The following is a 6,705-nucleotide window of genomic DNA, read 5'->3' as shown; positions in this document are numbered from 1 at the left end:
GAAACACTGTTCACGGCTGCATCGAAAACTAAAGTGGAGAAGCCGGGAATAGAACACGGGGCCTCACAAATGCAAAGCGTGCGCTTTACCAATAAGCTACTTCAGCACATGCGAATAGTTTGGGCGTAAAGAAACACAAATGCATATAATCAACACCGCTTTGTCCTTTTATCTTTGGCAATCTCTTCTTTTCCTCCACCTGTCACTGGCCCTCTATCCAGCTCTACCTGTGCCACCCACCTCAACCATTTATATTTCACCACATTTCTGTTTTTCCTCAGTTCTCTTGAAATTTCTTATGGTCAAGAAAACGTAAACTGTATTCTTCTCCGCAGATGCTGTCAGACCTGCTGAGATTTTCCAGCTATTTTTATTTTTGTGTCGTTACAGGCAATGTTACCCTACAATTAAGTAAAAACACGCCTTTCAGGTGAAGCAACTATTTACTGGTTCTTCTTCCACTCACGAAGGGTAACAGTTGTAATGTGATTGTATTAGGATGGTTGAACCCCAGGCTCATCCACTGGGGACACGGATTCAAGTCGAAATTTAGGTACGAATATATGGAATTGGAAATTCCTCTCCCAGTAACGGTGGCCATGAAAATGCCATCGATTGATATAAAAACCAATCTGGTTCACTAACACCCTTCAGGGAAGGGAAACCTTCATCCTTATCAGGCCTGTCCTGCTTGTGACTTTCCACACATAGGAAACTTGTTGTCTCTAAACTGCCCTCTGAAAGGCCCCAGCAAGTCACTCAGTTCAAGGGCTATTGGGGACGGGTAATAAAGGCACATCCTGCCAGTGACACCCACATCCCATAAAAGAACAAAGGAAATGGAAAATTAATCCATTGCATTCGCTGCCGACAATGTGGACTCCTCTACTTTGGGAAGACTCAACACAGGCTGGGTAACAACTTTGTAGAACATCTCTGCTCAGTCCACAAACACGGCACCGCCCCGGTTGCTATTCCAGTCCAGCATCTTGCTCTCATGCTCATATTTCAGTCCTCGGCCTGAAACAATCGTTCAAGTGACGCCCAACAAAGTTGTGGGAAAAGAACCTGCTAGACCTGCTGAGCTTTTTCAAGCACTTTTTATTCTTTTTATATCTCCCTTATAGTGCCTGTCCTGTCAAGAACTTCCATGTATCTGCCATTTCCCAGTTATAAAGGTAATTGTGCATCGTTTACCCTTGTCACTGACACGTATGAAGTCGCTGGTGAATATGCAATGGCCTCTTTTCGATTGGGTATCAAAGGCTGAATCCCACGTGGAGAATTTCAAACATGAAGCTCGGGAAATGACGGGAAAATGTTTTGAAATCGGCAACACATTCAGGGACTTTGGAGAGGAGAGGGAGATTGGAGATGGGAGCGGTGTATTTCAGGTGCAGAGAGTTCATTATCTCCACATTTTCTCGAGAAGTGACATGACTAAACAGGTTTGAAACGGAAGGTGGTGCCTCAGGAGAGAACCCTGAACAACATTGACTGACCAGGGAGCCAGGATGGGAAGTTGGGTGTTCAGCAATTTCGTGGGAACAGGACCACAGGGAACAGGAGGCGGGGCTCGTGGACAGGATGAGTTCCTCGGTTCTTGGAGCAGCTCAACAGCGCCCTCCCTGGAGAGTCACTGACAGCAACTCCTGCATCCCCCTTCTGGACCGCACATGCCCACAAGGTTCAGAACCAATAGGCCTAAAGAAATGTTGGTGGACAGAAAGAGGGTGATAACAATTTCGCCCTTGGAAGCTGAAATTATAACAGAAAGAGCTGAAATACTCGTCAGAACCGGCAGCACCAGTGGAGAGAGAAGCAGGTGCTTTTCAGAGCCGAAAATGAGTCTTCTTCCGAACAGAGGAGAGAGATAGGGGTGTGATGGGCTCTGTGCTGTTTAACAAAAAGAACAGAAGGACAGCTGGGGCTAAGGAGGTGAGGGATAAGTTAGATAGCGGGGCAGATTGAATGTATAAGGTGTCATTGAACAGAGGACAACGAGACTCTTCCTTTCACTCACCCATTACCTGTTCTGAAATACTCTAGCCTGCCTCCAATCTCACCCCCAGCAATCAGTGCGAGGAGCTGATGGAACTCTCTGTCATTGGGTTTCGGACTGTCCAATGAGCCGCCTCTGCCAGCGCTAAAACATCTGCTATTTTGCTCTCAGACAGCGCCCACCTTTAACTACTGTTATCACATATTCTGGGCGAATGCTTTGTGGCTTTGCGGCAGGAAACATTCGCCCAGAGTAGGTGATAACAGCAGAATAAAGGTGGCCGCTGTCTGAGAGCAAATAGCAGAATATGATCACACTGGAAGAGGCAGCTCATTGGACAGTCCAAAGCCGAATGACAAATAGTTCAATCAGCTCCTCGCACCTGTTGCTGGGGAGAGTGTGTCGGCCGGCGAGAGTGTTTCAGAATAAGGTATGGAATAGTGAACGGAATCCCTGGGCTATCTGTGCGTCCCAGCACGGTCCTGGAAAGGGGAATGGTTTCATTCGATGAGGGAGCGACCTTACATTGTTTCACGTGCTCCAACAAACCCTGGCAGTGGACATCTTAACCAGTTACTCACCATATCCTTTCAGGCCTGTGTCCCTCAGAGTTAAGCAGAGATGGGAGCTGTACCGGGACAGCAGCCGGCGAAAGCAAAATAATGGTTTTAAGAGAGAGCAGGACATCGAAGTGGCATAAGAGAGTGAGTGCGAAACTGATTGGAAACTTACCATCGAGAGAGGGGTTCAGAGAGGGTAAGAGAGCAGCGAGTACAGAGGAAAGAGTATCCGAGGAACTGGAGATGCAGTCACGGGAGGCCAGTAGTCACACACTGCCGTGGCAGAGGGAGAGCAGCTGTGAAGATATCAAGTTGCTAATATGTTGATGATAGCTGGCAGAGCGCTGGCGAAGGGGGGGGTGTGGATGATTGGGAGGAACACAGTGAGGTTGCCTAAGAAAGAGAAAGTGCGAGAGAAGTCAAAGGACACCTCAAGGTGCGATATGGTTATAAGTGCCAGGCTAGCGCCATGACCGGCTGGGCTGAGTGGTTAGGAGAGGGAGAAGTAGAGACTTCATTCACAGGGAAAGTGCCAACCACGTCCAGTTTTCCAATAAGGCTAAGGCCCCGATATAAGCACCACCTCGATACAAATACATCCAATCACGATACAATCACCCCTGATAGGATCATGAACGTTGAAACCTCTCTACATCTCAAACACAGGTAACTGTTTTCCCCATCGACTCTGCCTCGACCTCCATGATTTTGAACGCCTCTATCATACCTCCTGTCAAAATTCACTCCTCGAAGAGCCCCAGACTCTGCACCGCCTCCGCGGAACTGAAGTCCCTTGTCCCTGTAGCGCCCCTGGTTATAACCTCAGTGCAACCAATTATGAAACTTTCCCCTCCTTCCTAAAGAGTGCTGCCTTGAATGTGACACCATACTCTGGGTTAGTTACTCACCGCGGGTTACTTACCCAGGCACCGTGTAGCAGAGGACATGGGCTCAGTTGAACGACTGCTTGAACTCTGAGTGTGGTGAGCCACAAAATAAACTGTGAATCCTCATGGTAACCTGAAGGAAGAACCGCAGGTGCGGCTTTGCTTCTGTGAACAGCTCTTTTGGAAGCAATTCCGACAGATGGCGCATCCTTCATTGAATTCAGTTGTTGACCAATGTTCGCTTTCTGCACATATGAAGCGAGTTTACCATGTCTGTGTGGACAAGGGCACACTGTGTGCAAATGGCACCACTGCATTCAAAAGGGGAATTGGAGATGCCGGGGATCGAACCCGGGACCTCATACATGCAAAGCATGCGCTCTACCACTGAGCTACATCCCCACAGTTAAACAGCAGTAAATGCATGTTTAGTTAAAGTGTATTTGACCATTCCAGCCTCTTATCCTCTTCAGAGAAATCACTCACTTACCAAAACCACTAACATAAACAAGCACAAATCCTTATCAGGCCTGGCCTAACAGTAGCTGGTGTCATGTGGTTATAAGTGCCAGGCTGGCGCCATGACAGTCTGGGCTGGGTGGATGGGAGAGGGAGGGTTGTAGGCTCCATTCACAGAGAAGGTGCCACCCGCACATGTCCAGTTTTCCATCAAGTCCAAGGCCTCGATACAATCTCCTGAATCTCGATATAATCTCACCCAATCTCGATAAAATTGCTCCAATTCTCCATACAATCACCGCCATTCTCAATACAATCAGCCCCAACCTCGGGACAATCACCCTAATCTCGCTACAATCACCCCAATTTCGATACAATCACCCTCACTTTCGATGCACTTTCCCACAATCTCGTTATAATCTTCCGCAATCTCGATACAATCACCGCCATTCTGGATACCAGCGCCCCCAACCTCGATGCAATCACCCCCAATCTCGATACAATCACTTCCAATAAATTCATGGTTGTTATAGCCTCCCTACAACTCAAACACTGGGATCTGTTTCTACCCATCGACTGTGTCTCAACCCCACATGATTTTAAACGCCTCTATCAAACCTCCTATTAACATTCCCTCCTCGAACGCAAAAGCCCCAGACTCTGCACCGCCTCCACGGATCTGAAGCCCCTTGTCTCTCGAGCGCCCCTGGTTATTACCTCAGTCTGAAAACTTTGCGTTCTTCCTGAAGAGTCCTGCCCAGAATGGGACAGCATAATCAGGTTGATTTACTCCCCGAGCTGGAGGGATCCACAAACACCCAGGCACTGTGTAGCTGAGGACCTGGACTCGGCTGAACGAGTGCTTAAACTCTGAGTGAGTGTCGTGAGTCACCAAGCACACAAAGGAATGACGATACAAATGCCTCTGCTGCGGTTGTGGGCCCTCATTGTTGTCTCCATGAACAACCACAGTTTCTGTTTTGGTTCAGTGCGCAGCCAGTCCAGCAGGTGGCGCAGCCTTCATTGAATTCATGGCTGGCGGTTGTTCGCTCTCCAGACGTCTGAAGCGAATTCGCCATGTCTTTGGTGTTCAACGGTGAGAAGCTGTGCACTACTGAATCCTGAATGTGAAGTGCAGATGCCAGGAATTGAACCAGGGACCTCATACATGCGAATGATGTGCCGGAACACTGAACTGCACCCCAACATACGACACAGGGGCACCTAAACAAGCACAAATGCCTATGTGTAGGAAAAGGTCATTTCGCCCTTTCAGCCTGTTCTTCTGCAAACTTATAGCACTCCTTCCAGGTGAAGCAGCGAATTACTTGTACTTATTTCACTCATGATCGGTGACAGTGGTAATGTGGTTGGACTAGTGTTGTTGATCCCAGTCTCATCCATTGGGGACACGGATTCAAATCGAAATTTAGATACAAAAATGTGGAATTGAAAACGCGTCCCCAGTGATGTTGACCATGAAACCGTCTCTCTCCCTTAGTGTTAAGCAGCGATGGGAGCTGTATTGGGACAGTGGCGGGCCAGAGCAAAATAATGGATTGAAGAGAGAGTACGACATCGAAATGGCCTAAGAGAGTGAGTGCGACACTGATTGGAAACTTTCCATCGAGAGAGGGGTTCAGGGAGGGTAAGAGGGCAGCGAGTACAGAGGAAAGAGAATCCGAGGAATTAGAGATGCAGTCACGGGAGGCCAGTAGTCACACACTGCCGTGGCAGAGGGAGAGCAGCAGTGAAGATATCTAGTCGCCAATATGTTGATGATAGCGTGGAGAGCGCTGTCGAAGGGGGATTTTGGATGAGAGGGAGGAACACAGTGAGGTTGCCAAAGAAAGAGAAAGTGCGAGAGAAGTGAAAGGAAACCTCAAGGTGAGATATGGTTATAAGTGCCAGGCTAGCCCCATGACAGGCTCGGCAGAGTGGTTAGGAGAGGGAGAAGTAGAGGCTTCATTCACAGGGAAGGTGCCAACTACGTCCAGCTTTCCAATAAGGCCAAGGCCCTGATATAAGCACCAACATTCTCGATACATTCACCCTCGATCTCGATACAATCACCCTCGATCTCGATACAATCACCCCCATTCTCGATACAATCACCCCCGATCTCGTTACAATCACCCTCGATCTCGATACAATCACCCCAAATCTCGATACAATCACCCCTGATAGGATCGTAAATGTCGAAACCTCTCTACATCTCAGACACAGGGAACTGATTTCCCCATCCACTCTGCCTCGACCTTCATGATTTTGAACGCCTCTATCATACCTCCTGTCAAAATTCCCTCCTCGAAGAGCCTCAGACTCTGCACCCCCTCAGCGGAACTGAAGTCCCTTGTCCCTGGAGCGCGCCTGGTTATAACCTCAGTGCAACCTATTCTGAAACCTTCGCCTCCTCCCTAAAGAGTGCGGGTTACTTACCCAGGCACCGTGTAGCAGAGGACTTGGGCTCAGCTGAACGACTGCTTGAACTCTGAGTGTGGTGAGCCACAAAATAAACTGAGAATCCTCATGGCAACCTCAAGGAAGAACCGCTTTGCTTCTGTGAACAGCTCTTTTGGAAGCAATTCCGACAGATGGCGCTTCCTTCATTGAATTCTGTTGTTGACCAATGTTCGCTTTCTGCACATATGAAGCGAGTTTACCATGTCTGTGTGGACAAGGGCACACTGTGTGCAAAAGGCACCACTGCATTCAAAAGGACAAGTGGAGACGCTGGGGATCGAACCCGGGACCTCATACATGCAAAGCATGCGCTCTACCACTGAGCTACATCCCC

General features: G+C 48.6%; 2 non-coding genes across 2 annotated transcripts; both read right to left on the bottom strand.

Moving 5' to 3' along the window:
* Nucleotides 1-3,779: 3,779 nt before the first annotated feature.
* Nucleotides 3,780-3,851, bottom strand: trnaa-ugc (transfer RNA alanine (anticodon UGC)). Its single transcript has one exon. It is a non-coding gene; the product is annotated as a tRNA-Ala (tRNA).
* A 2,782-nt stretch (nt 3,852-6,633) lies between these two features.
* trnaa-ugc (transfer RNA alanine (anticodon UGC)) lies at nt 6,634-6,705 on the bottom strand. The gene has a single exon. It is a non-coding gene; the product is annotated as a tRNA-Ala (tRNA).

Source organism: Cetorhinus maximus, chromosome 38 (genome assembly GCF_964194155.1).
Source record: "Cetorhinus maximus chromosome 38, sCetMax3.hap1.1, whole genome shotgun sequence".
Taxonomy (NCBI): domain Eukaryota; kingdom Metazoa; phylum Chordata; class Chondrichthyes; order Lamniformes; family Cetorhinidae; genus Cetorhinus; species Cetorhinus maximus.
This window is presented reverse-complemented; position numbering and strand designations above follow the sequence as displayed.